The sequence below is a fragment of the Suncus etruscus genome, chromosome X (assembly GCF_024139225.1).
Source record: "Suncus etruscus isolate mSunEtr1 chromosome X, mSunEtr1.pri.cur, whole genome shotgun sequence".
Classification (NCBI taxonomy): domain Eukaryota; kingdom Metazoa; phylum Chordata; class Mammalia; order Eulipotyphla; family Soricidae; genus Suncus; species Suncus etruscus.
The window spans coordinates 30688526-30705804 of NC_064868.1; the positions used below are offsets into that span (position 1 = coordinate 30688526).

Below are 17279 nucleotides of genomic sequence, written 5' to 3' on the forward strand. Positions count from 1 at the left end.
AAAGGCCTTCTTCCTAACTTGGGAGCAATGGGCGCCTTGATAGGTTCCCAGCCTTCCCCTCTTCTGTTCCCAAACTCCAGGTCTCCTGGGGTGGCACCCCAGGTGGCCAGACAAGGTGGGAGTCAGGGGGTCCATTCTGGATGGGGTCCCAAGCTTTCCCTACCCTTCTTCAGCTCTAGGGTGGTAAGGTCAAAGGGTGTAGGGCGGGCAGATCCTGCTCCTGGCTCTCTCTCTATCCTCTCTTGATCTGGAGGCGAGGTCTAGCTGGCATGGTGTTGGAGGAGACCCCATGTGGAAGGTCTTCTCCCTAACTTGGGAGCACTGGCAGCCTTGATAGGCTCCCAGCATTCCCCTCTTCTGCACCCGGCCTTCAGGCTTTCTGGACTGGCAGCCCAGGCGACCAGACAAATTGGGTGTAGTGGGGGTCCCTCCTGGATCAGGTCTCAAGTTTTCCCCACCTTTCTCTCAGCTGTAGTGTTGGAAGGGCACAGGGTGTAGGGGAGGCAGATCCTGGCATCTAGCTCTCTCTGATTTTCTCAACTGGAGGCTACCTCTAGCCAGCATGGGGTTGGAAAGACCCCATGTGGGGGGGGCCTTCTCCCTAACTTGGGTGCATTGGGAGCCTTTATAGGATCTCAGCCTTCCCCTCTTCTTCCCCTGGCCTCCTGGCCTTTTGGGCTGGTAGCCCAGGCTGCCAGACTAGGTGAGGGTCGGTGGATCCTTCATGAATGGGGTCCCAAGTTTTCCCCGCCCTTCCCTCAGCTCTAGGGTGGGAAGGGCACAGGGTATAGGGTGGCAGATCTAGGCTTCAAGGTTTCTCTGGATGCTCTCTTGAGATGGAGGCTAGTTCTAGTCAGCATGGGGTTGGGGGAGACTTAATGTGGAAGGCCTACTCCCTAACTTGCAGCATTGGGAGTCCTGATAAGTGCCCAGCATTCCCCTCGTCTGCCTCCTGGCCTCCAGGCCTTCTGCAGTGGCCGCCTAGGCAGCCAGACAAGGTGGGTGTCGGGGGTCCCTCCTGGATTGGGTCCCAAGCGTTCCCTACCCTTCCCTCAGCTCAAGGATGGGAAGGGCACAGGATATAGGGTGGGCAGATCCTGGCTTCCAGCTCTCACTCGATCCTCTCTTGAGCTGGAGGCTATCTCTAGCCAGCATGGGATTGGGGGAGACCCCATGTGTAAGGCCTTCTCCCTAACTTGGGAGCACTGGGAGCCTTGATAGGCTCCCAGCCTTCCCCTCTTCTTTGCCCAGCCTCCAGGCCTTCTGGGGTGGCACCCCAGGTAGCCAAACAAGGTGGGAATCAGGGGGTCATTTCTGGATGGAGTCCCAAGCTTTCCCTGCCCTTCCTCAGCTCTAGGGTGGGAAGGGCACAGGGCATAGGGTGGGCAGATCCTGGCTTCCAACTCTCACTCGATCCTCTATTGAGCTGGAGGCTATCTCTAGCCAGCATGGGATTGGGGGAGACCCCATGTGGAAAGCCTTCTCCCTAACTTGGGTGCACTGGGAGCCTGGATAGGCTCCCAGCCTTTCCCTCTTCTGCCCCCAGCCTCCAGGTTTTCTGGGTTGGCACCCCAGGTGGCCAGACAAGGTGGGAGTCAGGGGGTCCCTTCTGGATGCGTCCCAAGTTTTCCCTGCCTTCCTCAGCTCTAGGGTGGGAAGGGCATAGGGTGTAGGACGGGCAGATCCTGGCTCCTGATGCTCTTTCTATGCTCTTTTGATCTGGAGGCAAGGTCTAGCTGGCATGGGGTTGGAGGAGACCCCATGTGGAAGGCCTTCTCCCTAATTTGGGATCACTGGCAGCCTTGATAGGCTCCCAGCCTTCCCCTCTTCTGCACCCGGCCTCCAGGCCTTCTGGACTGGCAGTCCAGGCGGCCAGGCAAAATGGGTGTGGGGGGGGCCCTCCTGGATCGGGTCCCAAGCTTTCCCCGCCGTTCTCTCAGCTCTAGGGTAGGATGGGCACAGGGTGTTGGGGAGGCAGATCCTGGCATCCTGCTCTCTCTGATTTTCTCAGCTGGAGGCTACCTCTAGCCAGCACGGGGTTGGAAAGACCCCATATGGGGGGGCCTTCTCCCTAACTTGGGTGCGCTGGGAGCTTTGATGGTATCCCAGCCTTCCCCTTTTCTTCTCCTGGCCTCCCAGGAGACTAGGTGAAGGTCGGGGAATCCTTCCTGAACGGGGTCCCAAGTTTTCCCTGTCCTTCCCTCAACTCTAGGGTGGAAAGGTAACAGGGTGCAGGGTGGGCAGATCCTGGCTTCAGGGTTTCTCTGGATGCTCTCTTCAGCTGGAGCCTAGTTCTAGCCGACATGGTGTTGGGGGAGACATTATGTGGAAGGCCTACTCACTATCTTGGAGCACTGGGAGTCTTGATAGGTGCCCAGCATTCCCAGGCGGCCAGACAAGGTGGGTGTCGGGGGTCCCTCCTGGATGGGGTCCCAAGCGTTCCCCACCCTTCTCTCAGCTCTAGGTGGGAAGGGCACAGGGTATAGGGCAGGCACATCCTGGCTTTCAGGTCTCTTTCGATCCTCTTTTGAGCTGGAGGCTAGCTCTAGACAGCATGGGGTTGGGGGCTACCCCATGTGGAAGGCCTACTCCCTAACTTGGGAGGTCTGGGAGACTTGATAGGCTCCTAGCCTTCCCCTTTTCTACCCCAGGATCCAGGCATTCTGGGGAGGCAGCCCAGGATGCCAGATAAGGTGGGTGTTGGAGGGTCCCTCCTGGTTGGGGTCCAAAGCTTTCCCCACCCTTCCCTCAGTTCTAGGGTGGGAAGGGCACAGGGAGTAGGGCGCGTAGATCCTGGCTCCAGGCTCTCTCTGGATCCTCTCTTGAGCTGGAGGCTATCTCTAGCCAGTATATGTTTGGGGGAGATCCCATGTGGATAGTCTTCTCCCTAACTTGGGAGCACTGGGAGCCTTGATAGAATTCCAGCCTTCCCCTCTTCTGCCCCCGACCTGCAGGCCTTCTTGGGTGGCCGCCCAGGCGGCCAGACAAGGTGGGTGTCGGGGGTCCCTCCTGGATGGGGTCCCAAGCGTTCCCCACCCTTCTCTCAGCTCTAGGTGGGAAGGGCACAGGGTATAGGGCAGGCACATCCTGGCTTTCAGGTCTCTTTCGATCCTCTCTTGAGCTGGAGGCTAGCTCTAGACAGCATGGGGTTGGGGGCTACCCCATGTGGAAGGCCTACTCCCTAACTTGGGAGGTCTGGGAGACTTGATAGGCTCCTAGCCTTCCCCTTTTCTACCCCCGGATCCAGGCATTCTGGGGAGGCAGCCCAGGATGCCAGATAAGGTGGGTGTTGGAGGGTCCCTCCTGGTTGGGGTCCAAAGCTTTCCCCACCCTTCCCTCAGTTCTAGGGTGGGAAGGGCACAGGGAGTTGGGCGCATAGATCCTGGCTCCAGGCTCTCTCTGGATCCTCTCTTGAGCTGGAGGCTATCTCTAGCCAGTATGTGTTTAGGGGAGATCCCATGTGGATAGTCTTCTCCCTAACTTGGGAGCACTGGGAGCCTTGATAGGATTCCAGCCTTCCCCTCTTCTGCCCCCGACCTGCAGGCCTTCTTGGGTGGCCGCCCAGGCGGCCAGACAAGGTGGGTGTCGGGGGACCCTCCTGGATGAGGTCTCAAGCTTTCTCCGCCCTTCTCTCAGCTCTAGGTTGGGAAGAGCACAGGTTGTAGGTTGGCACATCCTGACTTCCAGCTCTTTCTTGATCCTCTTGAGCTGGAGACTAGCTCTACTGGGCATGGGGTTTGAAAGACCCATGTGGAAGGCCTTCTCCCTAACTTGTGTGTGCTGGGAGCCTTGATAGGCTCCCAGCCTTTCCCTCTTCTGCCCCCGAACTCCAGGCCTTCTGGGTTGGCAATCAATGCGGCCAGACAACGTGGGAGTTGGGGGTCCTTCCTGAATGAGGTCCCAAGTTTTCTCCACCCTTCCCTCAGCTCTAGTTTGGGAAGGGCACAGAGTGTAGGGTTGGCTGATCCTGGCTTCCGCCTCTCTCTAGGTCCTCTCTTGAGCTGGAGGCTAGCTCTAGCCAGCATGGGGTTGGGGTAGACCCCATGTGGAAGGCCTTCTCCCTAACTTGGGAGCACTGGGAGCCTTGATAGGCTCCCAGCTTTCCCCTCTTCTGCTCCCGGCCTCCAGTCTATCTGGGGTTGCAGCCCTGCCTGCCAGAAATGGTTCTTCCCAACTTGGGGTGTGCTGAGATTTGCTCGGTTGCGCTGTTTGTCACTGGCATATTCTGACCACTCTGCATATGGAAAACACTGTATGTATTAAGAGTATTCCTTATCTTATCTTTATGTTATGTTTTGCATCTGCAGAATTTCCTGTTTGTAATCTGCCCTTTCCCACACCCCTACAAAGCTCATTTTTACTCCTTAACTCTCTCACCCCCCCAAACTTCACTAACCACATTACTCTTTTTAACTTCAGTATTGCACAATCCTAAACACAGACCAAAGCTGAGCATTGTGTGTAACAACCCCAAACTGTTTCAAAAAACATAAAATGGACACATATTTCTTTAGAATATTTTGTGTTTTTTCTCTGACAACTATAAGTCTTACTAAATATTCTCTTATACATTGACGATTCTAACCACTTTTTATCGTCTCTTTATGAGCTGTTCAACAAGGAATTTTGGTGAAAAGAGTCCCCCAGTTTAATGCTTATGATTGTTCCATGTCATGGGGATTGTTGGACTTATTCTTATGCCCCGCATATGCACCAATAAAGCCATGTGGCATTGCTCCTTTTTTGCATAGGCACAATAAAATGGGAAAATACTATACATACAAATAAGATCCTATCTAATAGAGAGTTGAATACACAAACCTTATAGTGCAAAGGGAACTTACACACTGAACATTGACAATAATAACCTGGCACAGGCCTCAGAATAAAGGGCATTTTCCATTCACCCCTGTACCAAGGAAATCATCCACGAAACATCTAGGTTTGTCTATAACATCACCTGGAAGCAATCCTCTACCACGGAAGATTCTACCACTGCTCAGACATCGACCTGCTCAAAAGAAACTTCCCTTAACCCTGAGAAGAGTTAACAACAACAACGACCTGCTTAAAGGACAGGGCTTCCTGCATTGCCCTTTAATGGTGAGGTGAAACAAAGAGGACGCTCCACATCCTGACTTCAATGTAGGATATGCAGATTCCAGGATCTTTAATACAGAAACATGATACCAACAACAGAGACTGTGAAAAGTTTGTTGGCACTATGGACAATGTCTTGGATTGGACAATCTAACTTGCCTGGAGCCTAGAGTTGGTCTTATGCCAGGAAACTTCAGGGGCAGGGTCTCTTTGTATTTAGGCCAAGATTATTCGTTTCCATGCCCCTCATATTTTGGTGGGCCTATGCAAACAACAATTGCCACTCTAACACCGGTTTTACTGTGCTCTTTTGACTCTAATCCAAAAAAAAAAAAAAACACTTAAAATTTGAGGTTACCTTAAGCTAATATGCATGTACATGGAAATGTAAAAAATACTATGCCTCTAGTGTTTAAGGAGTTACAAAAATTTTATGGCTTTAGATTGCTTTGTGTGCTGTTAAGAAATATTATAATGTGTTATAATCTGGGGACTTGAGGGACAAAGTAATTGTACATGGATTCTATTTATTTATCTTAATGTTCTTTGGCTGAAAATTCAAAGTTAAGATATCAGCAAGGGGACTTCTGAGAATTATGTTATGGGTGATTGTCCTTCCACTGTAACTTTACCTTGTCCTCTTTCTTTGCATTTTTTGTTCTCATAAATAAAAATAAAAAAATTTAAAGAAAAGTAAAAAGTATAAAGATACCATTCAAAAATCATTTTGAATTCTTAGTTTTGCCCTAAGCACCTGGAGATATAGGTTGGCCAAGGCTCTAGTCTCGGTACCCCAGATTGCCCTGGATTCCTAATTTTTGGAACCTCTCAACACCTAACAGGGAGGAGCATTTGAGAACCAGCAGATACAGGTCCTAACTGAACCTCAAAACCAACTGATCCCAAACAGCAATATCTTAAATAAAAATCACTTTTTTTTCCACAAAGAAAGAACCTTTGAGTATTTTTCTGAGTGGCAAGTTTATTTTTATTATAAGTGATTTTAGTAACTTAGAATTATATTCTACTTCTGTAATTTGAAAAAATGAATAAATAGGGTTAAATTCATTCATGAAAAATGTAATTTTATCATAAGTAATATACTTTTTGTGAATACCTTTCCTTTATCTTTCAGTTGAAACAATGTTAAACTATACTTAAGTTTTGGATTTTCAAAATATAATAATCTTATTTGTGAGTTAATGTTTTATGTGAAATTAATACCTTGCTCATAAAGCTATTCTCTTATATCTATGTATATACCAATGTGCACATGAATAGTGAAACTTAAATACTTAAGCCATAAATGCAGTTAATAGTAAATAAAACCCTGGGTACAATTAAATTTTACAATATGCTGGATTCTTAGTTTTTGTATGAGATCCTGAATTAATAGCCCCAAATATTTTGTCAGAGAAATATTGTGGTTTTAGTATCCCAATTGCTTTGATTTTTGAACAGTAAAAATTGTACAGTAACCCAAAATAATCGCAAGTGATGTGAGTTCAGGATTTTTGGAAAACTATTGTGACAAAATGTGTTATTTTTCCAAGAAAAATAAATGCAAAGAAAGTTCTTTCTAGTATATAAACTCACACCATGAAAAAACACCATAAACAAAATTTTAAATTTAATTTTAAAATGCAAAATGGTAAGTTATCCTGGCCGCAGGTACATAAAACCTATTTAAGAGAAATGAAAAGATCTTTTATCCACATTTTGTGAATAGATAAAATGCTCTGAGGTACAAATTCAATTGAAAGAATTCAGAGCAGATAAAATGGCTCTTTTAATTGCTGGCAAATAAGTAGGTGTGATGATCCCAAAATGGAGTTCCAAAAACTAGACAGAGAAAAATTGAGCCCAGGATCATGGCAGAAATGAGATACATGGCCACCCTGCCACCAAAATATGACTAACATGAAGCTTTTCTCCTTCTATAAGTGATAGCTCTGGCCTGTTTTAAATTTAAATCCTCACCTTCTAAATGATAACTTTTAAGGACCAGAGAGTTAAGTACAGGAATGAAGATATATGTTTTACACACAAGCAATACCGATTTGATCCCTAGCACCTCCAGGAGGTGGCAGAGCCAGGAGTAACCTCTCAGCAGCACATACTGTAGCCCAAAATCCTTACTTTCCCTGAAAAATAAATAGTAATACTAAAGAGTTTTTAATATTTGAATAGAAAAAGCCATAGTTCAATCTGGTCAAAGGGGTCAACTAAATGCTGAAGAATAGACCCAGTTTTTAGTGGTAAAATTAATGTACTATAATGGGTGTTTGTAATGATGCACACCAATAAAATGTAAAGTTACCAACATACAAAAATTTTAAATGTTAAGATTCCTAGTTGGGGGCCTGGAGAGAAAGCACAGTGGCTTTTGCCTTGCAAGCAGCCAATCCAGGACCAAAGGTGGCTGGTTCGAATCCCAGTGTCCCATATGGTCCCCCGTGCCTGCCAGGAGCTATTTCTGAGCAGACAGCCAGGAGTAACCTCTGAGCATTGCCGGGTGTGGCCCAAAAACCAAAAAAAAAAAAAAAAAAAGATTCCTAGTTGGGGCCGGGAAGGTGGTGCTAGATGTAAGGTGTCTGCCTTGCAAGCGCTAGTGTAGGATGGACGGTGGTTCGATCCCTCAGCGTCCCATATGGTCCCCTCAAGCCAAAAGCGATTTCTGAGCGCATAGCCAGGAGTAACCCCTGAGCATCAAACGGGTGTGGCCCAAAAACCAAAAAAAAAAAAAAAAAAAAAAACAAAAAGCAGAAAACAAGATTCCTATTCATCACACTGACTCTACTCTACTCTACTCTACTCTACTCTACTCTACTCTACTCTACTCTACTCTACTCTAATCTAATCTATTCAGCATGCATCCTGAAAGCATTTTAGAATAAGTCAGCTTACAAAAATCCTATAAGAAGTGCTTTACAGAGTATACTGAGATATACAACAATCTTTACTGAGGTCTTTTGCTCTAGCATAAATAACCTAAAAACACAAATATTTTCTTTTATTCTTTTCCTGAGGAATGTCTGGGGGTGCTTAGGAGCTACTCCTGTCTCTGTGCCCAAATGTGACCCCTGGTGGTTCTTGGGGGAGCCATATGTGGTGCCAGGGACTGAACTTGGGTCACCCTCGAGCAAGGCAAAAGCCTGTACCCTGTACGAACTTTCTGTCCTGCCCCATGACTTTATTTTATGTCTTTTAGTCTATGAGCAAAGCCAAAACCACCAACTCCAGTGATCTCAGACATTGCTCTATTGCAAATAAATTAGATGATGATGAGCTCTACAATTATGGTACAAATGAAGAGTGTGAATGAATGAACTCCCCCCACAACATTTAAGTGTGGCAAAAGTAGTGTTTCTAATTAGTGCGTTATTTTATAAAATGTGAGATTTCAAATATAGAAGTGGTGATCAATTAAGGAATTAAATATAATTAGACATTTGGCAATCTTATCCATATTCCTAAATGTTTATGTTTGCAAGTTGCTCAAAAGACCTATCATAAATTTTAGCTTCTCAGTGAGAAACTGGTACTCTTCATATCCATGCCTATGTGACTAGCATTTATTCAATTTCTCATAGTCTCATAGTATTTCTGCTGTTATAAAATTAGCATTTATTTTTTAAATTCTTCTGCTCATGTATTATTTACTAAAATTTCCATAGTATTCTTATTCTCTTTATGTAACTATATCTCCACCATTTTCTATTATCACTGACAGGAAATTATGTTCATTAAATACATTACTCAATAAGGACCAGTTTAGATATAGAGGAGGGAGCAGACTTCAATCTATTATCTCTCTATTGATTTGGATGCTACAAAATTGTACCAGGTAAATGAGATTATATGCATGATAGATGATTTATACAATACATATTGTCATCACAGCTACACTGTTACATATTTAATTGAGCAACATTACAACTAATAAAGCCCCACTCCACTGGATATACCGTATATAAATCTTCAGAGACAAACCCGTTATGAGTGATGTGTGAAAAATGATCAGACAAAAGAGAAAATAAAAACCTAATTCTTACAAATGTTAAGATGTTGATGTTGGCAGTAGAACAAATTTGTTGGGAGGGGGAAATCTCGGCTTAATCTAGTTAATTAACAGCAAAACAGCTGGGAAAAAGAAACATCTCTTGTTGTGATAGATTGTAATTGAAAATGACTAATGATGGTTTTATTATGCAACTTATATCTTAGGAAATGATGCCCAGAAGATGAAAATTGCCCTCTTGACCATTCATCTGCAGCAATTATTTTGTGTTAAAGGTTGAGTGGAATATTTTGGCACAAAAAGAAAACACTTGCATTTTATTTTTATGTTACATTTAAAAGAAATGAAAGAACAGAAATTAAAATATATTTCTAGATTCATATTAAGTAATTAAGATATTTAAAATCTCATTCATTCACTAAGTTCTAATATCGCAAAGTGATAAAAGTAAAAACAAATGGCAAAACTAGTATGTTTAATATAAAGAATAGTTTTTCTAAGTAAAAGTATGAGTGTGAGTGGATTTCATCAAGCCTAAGTTCAAAATTGAAAATCACTTTATAGGATTTCTGTTGTGTGTTTGAAACAAGGCAGCCATCTTGGGCCTTTTCTCTGCTTGCTTCAGGCTGGAATTTGATCCTCTTTGTCATCTCCCATACAAAGGGTGGAGCCCTAGGCATGGCCTTGCAGCTTCCTGATGAATACCACCACAACACATAGAAAAAGTCACAATACAGGCATGGCAATGGGGAAACAAGCAGACCAACACCAGGCATAGAGAATGAAGAAGGCAATGGTGATGACTTGAAAATGGCCAACCAACTAGCTAACTCTCTCATATATGGAGTTTAGAGAAGAAATATGGAGATTGTTCACAGAACTCAAAGAAAGCATAGATCTAGTTGAACAGAACACTAAGAAGAATCAAGAGGATATGAAGATAGAAAACAGAAAACTCCAAACTAAAATAGCAGATCTGAAAAGCTCAGTAGAAAAATTCAAAACCTCAATGGAAAGCTTCTCCAACAGTGTAACAGCAGCTGAAGATAGAATCAGTAAGCTGGAAGATGAGATGCGTAACAACTTCACACAGCACAAGAGATTGGAAAAAAGCCTTAAAGCAAATGATGAGACAATGGAACAATTACTCAAAGAATGTGAACAGATTAAAATAGAAGTCTTTAATAAGGTCAATAGAAACAACTAAAGAATCATTGGAGTCCCATAGACACAGGAAGAAAATTTCCAGGAAGAATCATCAGTCCAGAATATCATTACAGAGAATCTACAGAGCTAAAGAATACATGCAACAAAATTCTGCACACCAGAAGAGTACCAGCTTAAAGAGACCCATGGAAAAGCACCCCAAGACACAACCTAATCTCAATGATGAATCCCACAGATAGGGATAGAATACGGAAAGCAGCAAGATTAAAAAGGGAAATTACTGAAAGGAAAATTTATAGCATTGCAAGCACACATCAGGAAGGGAGAAGGTGACTACATTAATAGCTTAATGGCACAGGTTATAAAATTAGAAACTGGTCATCAAATGGAACCAAAAACCAATAAACAGAAGGAAATAAAGCTTAGAGTAGAAATCAATAAAGTGGAAATCCAGAAAACAATCTGTAAGGTCAACAAAAGCGAAAGTTTGTTCTTCGAAAAAATTAAAAAGATTGATAAAACATTGGCAAAACTCACAAAGAAATCGAGAGAGAGAAACCTGATAACCAGATTAGAAATGAAAAGGGGGAGATCACTACAGACATTGCAGAGATTCAAAGGGTAATATGAGACAATGTTGAGAGACTATGTCACGAAACATAAGAACTTGGCAAAAATGGATAGATTCTCGGACTCTTTTAACCTTCTACCATTAAATAAGGATGAGGTAGCATATCTAAATAGCCACATCACTATTGAGGAAATTAAAATGGTGATCAAAAATCTTCCCAAAATCAAAAGCCCAGGCCCAGATGGGTTCACTAACAAATTTTTTCAAACCTTTCAAGAGGAAATTCTATCAATCCGTTTAAGAATCTTTCGGGAATACTTCCAAATAGTTTCTATGAAGCTAACATCACCTTGATATCAAAACAATCACCTTTTGATATCAAAATCAGACAGGTATTCAGCCAAAAAAGGAAATTACAAACCAATACCCCTGATGAACACAGATGCAAAGATCCTCACAAAATTCTAGCAAATAGGATTCAATGCATCATCACGAAGATCATTCACCATGACCAATTATGTTTCAACCCAGGATGCAAGGATGGTTTAACATCTGTAAATCAATCAATTTGCCATTTGTTGATATGATCATATCAATAGAGAAAGCATTCAAATAAGGTCCAATACCCATTCTTGATAAAAAAAAAAACCCTCAGCAAGATGGGAATGAAAGAAACTTTTCTCAATATAGTCAAGGCCATAAGCCAATGGCAAATATTATCAATGGAGATAAACTAAAAGCCTTTCATCTAAAATCTGGTACAAGACAAGGCTGCCATCTCTGACCACTCCTATTCAACATAGTACTAGAAGTACCTGCCATAGCAATTAGGCAAGAAAAAATATCAAGGGCATCCAGATATGTAAGGAAAAATTCAAGCTCTCGCTCTTTCCCAATGACATGACAATATATTTAGAAAACCCTAAAGATGTTGCCAAAAAGCTTCTAGAAAAAATAAATTTATATAGCAATGTGGCAGGCTACAAAATTAACATGCAAATGACAATGGCCTCTGACACACCAATAATGATAGAGAAGAAATTGACATTAAAAACAATTCCATTCACATTAGTACCCCATAAAGTCTTGGGGGACAACTTAACTAAAGAAGTTGAAGGACCTATACAAAGAAAACCATGAAAATCTGCCTCAAGAAATAAGAGAGGACACAATGAAATGGAGATACATACCCTACTCATGGATTGGAAAGATTAATATCATTAAAATGGCAATACTCTGGAAAGCATTGTACAAATTTAATGCAATCCCTCTAAAGATACTCATGACAATTTACAAAGAAGTGGATCAAACAATCCTGAAATTCATTTGGAACAATAAACACGCACAAATATCTAAAGCAATCCTTGAGAAAAGGAATATGGGAGCCATTACTTTCCCCAATTTTAAGTGGTATTACAAAGCAATAGTTATCAAAACAGCATGGAATTGTAATAAAGACATAACCTCGGATCAGTAGAATAGACTTGAGTATTCAGAGAATGTTCCCAAACATACAATCAACTAATCTTTGATAAAGTGGTAAGAAATCAAAGAAGGAGAAAGGAAAGCCTCTTCAACAAGTGGTGTTGGCACAACTGGTTAGCCACTTGTAAAATAGCAAAATCAGACCCTCATCTAACGCCATGCAAAAAGATGAAATCCAAATGAATAAAGACCTTGATACCAGGCCTGAAACCATTAGGTATATAGAACAGCACGTGAGTAAAACAACATATGACATTGAGACTAAAGGCATCTTCAAAGAGGAAACAGCACTCTCCAAACAGGTGGAAGCAGAGATAAACAGATGGGGCTATATTAAGCTAAAAAGATTCTGCACCTCAAATATAATATTGCCTAGGATGCAAAGCCACCAACAGAATGGAAGAAACTATTCACCCAATACCCATCAGACAAAAGACTAATATCAAAAATATAAAAAGGTATTTAACTTAATAAGAAAAACACATATAGTCCCAACAAAAATGGGGAGAAAAAATGAACAGACACTTTCACAAAGAAGAAATACAAATGGCCAAAAGACACATGAAGAAATGCTCCACAACACTAATCATCAGGAAGATGCAAATCAAAACTACAATGAGGTACCATCTCACACCACAGAGACTGGCACACATCACAAAGAACAAGAACAATCAGTGTTGGCAGGGATGTGGAGAGAAAGGAACTCTTATTCACTGCTGGTGGGAATGCCGTCTTGTCCACCATTTATGGAAAACAATATGGAGATTTCTTAAAAAACTGGAAATTGAGCTCTCATATGATCCAGCTATTCCACTCCTAGGGATATACCCTAGGAACACAAAAATACACTTCAAAAATCTCTTCCTCACACCTATATTCGTTGCAGCACTCTGGAAACAACCAAGAAGCCCCTCAACAGATGAATGGCTAAAGAAACGGTGCTACATACATACAATAGAATATTATGTAGCCATCAGGAGAAATGAAATCATGAAATTTTCCTATACTTGGTTGTACATGGAATCTATTATGTTAAATTAAATAAGGCAGATGGAGAGAGTTAGACACAGAATAGTGTCTCATCTATGGGTTTTAAGAAAAATGTAAAACATTACTGGTATAAGGCCTAGAGACAATAGAGTTAAGGGCATGAAAGGCCAGAAGAACCAGCTCACAATTTGAAGCTCACCACAAAGAGTGGTGAACGTTGTTAGGGAAATAATTACTCTAATAATGAGCATGACAATGTTAAAGAATGAGAGAAGTAGAATGCCTGTCGTGAATACAGGCAGGGATGGGGGACGTGGGGGAATTATTTGTGAGGGAACATTGCATTGGTGATGTGGGGTATTCTGTTTATGACTGAAATCCAACTATCAAAATGCTTGTAATCAAGGTGCTTAAATAAATAAATATATAAAAACAAGAACTTTAAAAACAAAATAACACCTTTTTTGTAGTGACTGATACTGTTTTTTACTAATGGAAGTTGTTTATTTTTTAAACATAAATGGGGTGCTATTAATTACTCTGGATTCATTCTGTCTAAATGCTCTGTACAAAATTAAATTAATTCAAATTAATCTCTCAGCATAATTTTATAAAAATGATTATCAATGATATAGCTTAAGAAAGAGTGTGTTGGGCCCGGAGATATAGCACAGCGGCGTTTGCCTTGCAAGCACCCAATCCAGGACCAAAGGTGGTTGGTTCGAATCCTGATGTCCCATATGATACCCCGTGCCTGCCAGGAGCTATTTCTGAGCAGACAGCCAGGAGTAACCCCTGAGCAACTCCAGGTGTGGCCCAAAAACCAAAAAAAAAAGAAAAAAAAAAAAAGAAAGTGTGTTTAGATATATATAAAGAGACAGATACTGCAGAAATATGAACATGCTAATTGTTCAATCACATTATTCTAACCAGTTTTCAGGAATTTTAAAACAAAGACCTAATTCTACATTTTGGTCATTAGTAGAACTTTCTCATATAGTTGACCTTAAACAGGAAGCCCTCAAAGAAAATCAGAAAAAGATTGGTCAAAGATGATGTGTAAAATTGCAAACCACAGTGTCTAAGAGGGAAAAATAGACTAGAGAAAGAAATTGAGGAAGAAAGAAAGATTAGAGAGTGAAGAAAACTGCAACAGAAGTAGGCAGGGGATAGGGTAGGGGAGTTTTATACAATAACTAGGCAGGGCAGGAGGGAAACTGGTGAAATTAGTGGCAGGATTCCTGCACTGGTGAATGGTATTGTACCTGTATGACTGAAACTCAATCACGAACATCTTTGTAACTATAAAACTCATGGTGATTTTATTAAAAGTTTATTTATAAAAACCTAAAATAAAATGTCAACTACAGTCATGTCTGTAATCATGGCATTTAAATATATTATTAAAAAAATAAAATGTCAAAGAAAAAATGTGCAATTTTTTTAAATGATCATTTTGGAAAGTTAAGGAAATCACAGTGAAGTAGAAAAGTCAAAAATAGGGAATTAATCGAACAAATATAAGGCCATCTACCAAAGAGGTCTTGCTAGGGAAGAAAACAAACTAACTGAACAGACAAGAAGTCTGTATGCTCTGGTAATTGTCAAGTTTATAAAAAACAAAATTTTCTCATATATCCTGAACTGGAATTCTTGCAGGTAGTGGACATAGTAATTCTACTTTTAAATAATATCTTACAGATTCATCACAAGAGATTTATTTCTTCTGGGATAGCATGTTTTCTTTCATAATTGTTGTATTCAAATGTACCAATACATAAAAAGAAAGCATATTTCTTCTTTTTTATTTTTTGGCCACAGCTGGTTATGCTCAAGGGTTACTCCTGGCTATGTGCTCAGAAATTGCTACTGGCTTGGGGGACCATATGGAATGCCAGGGATCGAACCTAGGTCCATCCTGAGTCAGCTGCATGCAATACAAAAACCCTACCACTACGCCATCACTCCGCCCAAAGAAAGCACTTTTTTAATTACTTTGGCCCTTCCTCCATATACTGAACAATGAGATATTTAAGTGTAAGGAAGAAAAGACATTCAAATAGCACATTTTTGTTCTGTTTCTGGGGCACACTAAGTAATGTTCAGTAGTTACTTCCTGACTCTTTGTTCAGGCATTATTTCTGATGGGCTCTGGAGACCATATGGTATGCTCAGATCAAACTATTCTCAGTTGCATGCAAGGCAAGCACCCTATCTGCTATACTCTCTCCAGCTCCTGGAAAATCACACTTTTTATTTAAAAAATTATGTGTGAAAATGGTTTGTTCATATACTATCAGTACTAGATCTCTGCTTGTTCATATACTATCAGTACTAGATTGCTTTTCTGAAAAGTCATTCCTAATGTTTAAAAAGGAGTTTCAAAATCCACTCAGAAATGTAGATAGCATCCACAGCCTTTTGGTGTGTACAACTAGGATTTATGATCAAAATGACAGAATCAAATTTGAGTCTTTAGCTTTCAAGCACCCACATGCCTCCGGTGATGTTCAGGGGTTTCCAAAGTTATGACCCATCTAATCAAATAATGAACATGAATCAACCACTTCACCACACTCCTCAAATTTCCTTATCAATCTTGCATAGTTGCCACTGTCTAGCTGATTTGTTGATTCTTCTCTGAATCCCACAAGTAAGTGAAAAAACATGAATAAGTTTTCATTTAAACTCTGCTCCACAGTGTGCTGACTTGCAAAGAATTGGAAAGGGAGAGCATGAGAAAGGAAGGAAAACAAAGAATAACAACTTCTATAAAAATTTCTGAGAGCTCTTTCACAGATTTTCAAAAAGTCATTCATTCACTTTTATATCATTAAGGTGTGGTATATATGCTCAGGAATGATAGTAGAGTGGTCCAACAGTTGAGGAGGTAAGTAAAGGTGTGAGAAGTTAGCAACAACTAACTGGATTGTTCGTATAAAACAAAATTAAAATTTTTTTCTTTCACTTTCACTGAGGATTTTACTTACTGGTTTTCTTTACTACAAGTTTAAACAAGATTTAAATATACACACAATTAAAATTGAAAAGCACTGTTTCAAACCAAACCTTGCAGGTCTCTGAAGATCAACTGAAAACAGAGTGGATCTATGCAACACTCCATTTATCTATTTTATCATTCACTATGAGAATCACTTGTGTTAACCGAGAAAGATATCAGCCTCAGCACTGGACTTCTTTGGACTATCAACATAAATTTGCTGTTTTCAGGACTTCTTCTAGCTCTCCAATCTAAATCCCACATCATTACTTTAGGAAAAAATCATGCCTAATCTAGAGACCAATGATTATTTTCAGGTGTTATGGCCAGAAATAATGTATTTTGAAAATAAATGCAGAGAACTATGGGGAAAAACTATGCCTCTCAGTTTCTTAGACTTAGATGTTATTCTTAGGCTAAAATTTGAAATTTACCTAAGGAGGAATTCCTTTTAACTCATAAGGAAAACAAGTAATTTTCAAGAAATAATTCTTGGGTCTTGCATAAATAGTGATGCGGTCAGTGATTTGAGAAAGAGAAAAGAGAGAGTGAGGCAGCATGAGAGAGAGAGAGAATATCTTGGTAATGTTTTCAAGGACAAACTAGTTCTGGGTTATTGACCTGCACTGTTTTAGAGCAGTTTTAAACATGAGGGTGAAGCTCCCTAAATCTCAGCCTGCAACATTAGCTAGAAAAATCTAGACTTATCTATAAACAGCCACCATTATAAGCTCTCGGGAACCTTCAAATCTCAGCCTGCAACATTAGCTAGAAAAATCTAGACTTATCTATAAACAGCCACCATTATAGGCTCTTGGGAACCTTCATCATAATGGAAACTATTATCATTATGGTCTGGTACAAAATAAGGTAACCTATACCTAACATGTATATATCACCGGGCACACATTTGCAAATGGAAGCCATTATTTGCTCTTTTCTTT

At 41.1% G+C, this 17279-nt stretch overlaps 1 protein-coding gene across 1 annotated transcript in view; it reads right to left on the reverse strand.

Moving 5' to 3' along the window:
* Nucleotides 1-17279, reverse strand: part of DMD (dystrophin) — a 2686579-nt gene that overhangs the window by 1016080 nt on the left and 1653220 nt on the right. The window lies entirely within an intron of this gene.